The sequence below is a fragment of the Tursiops truncatus genome, chromosome 8 (genome assembly GCF_011762595.2).
Source record: "Tursiops truncatus isolate mTurTru1 chromosome 8, mTurTru1.mat.Y, whole genome shotgun sequence".
In the NCBI taxonomy this organism is placed as follows: domain Eukaryota; kingdom Metazoa; phylum Chordata; class Mammalia; order Artiodactyla; family Delphinidae; genus Tursiops; species Tursiops truncatus.
In genome coordinates this window covers 45,902,135-45,902,960 of record NC_047041.1, presented here as the reverse complement: position 1 = coordinate 45,902,960, position 826 = coordinate 45,902,135, and the positions used below count along the sequence as shown (strand labels likewise).

General features: G+C 43.6%; 1 non-coding gene across 1 annotated transcript; it reads right to left on the bottom strand.

Moving 5' to 3' along the window:
• Positions 1-463: 463 nt before the first annotated feature.
• On the bottom strand, positions 464-536 carry TRNAA-UGC (transfer RNA alanine (anticodon UGC)). The gene has a single exon. It is a non-coding gene; the product is annotated as a tRNA-Ala (tRNA).
• Between the last annotated feature and the right edge of the window lie 290 nt (positions 537-826).

The following is an 826-nucleotide window of genomic DNA, read 5'->3' as shown; positions in this document are numbered from 1 at the left end:
GAAGTAAAGATAAACATTCCAGGGCTTCCCTGGTGGCGCAGTGGTTGAGAGTCCACCTGCTGATGCAGGGGACACGAGTTTGTGCCCCGGTCCGGGAAGATCCCACATGCTGCGGAGCGGCTAGGCCCATGAGCCATGGCTGCTGAGCCTGTGCGTCCGGAGTCTGTGCTCCACAACGGGAGAGACCACAACAGTGAGAGGCCTGCGTACCGCAAAAAAAAAAAAAAAAAAAGAGATAAACATTCTGAAAGCTAGAGAAAAATAAATAGAACAGAAACAAATGTAACATTTAAACAGTGTATAGCAGCATAAAGAAGGCTTTGGAGTCAGATTTTAGGCCTATTTCTTATTAATTGTGTGACCTCAATAATTCAATTAACCTTCCAGAGTTTCAGCTTGCTCATTGACCAAATGTGGATTCTTTTTTTTTTTTTGCCGCGTCACACGACTTGTGAGATTTTAGTTCCCCGACCAGGGATTGAACCTGGGCGCTCGGCAATGCAAGTGCAGAGTCCTGACCACTGCACCACCAGGGAATTCCCCCAAATGTGAATTTTGATGCCTACATCACAGGATTGTTGTGAGGCTTCAAAGCGACAATATATGCAAGTGTCTAGGGCTTTTCTAGTGCTTTTCATTAAATGAAATTATTTCAATTAACAAAGAAGCTGTATTCCAACAGCATGCTTTATTGTCAGAAATTTCATTATCAAGAGGAGAGATAATATGTAACGGGGGAAGCAAACAAGATGGAGAACTAAGCATAAACATACACCAGCTCTCTCACCCCAAATCCCTTAAAAGACAGAATAATGGGTAAGTCCCA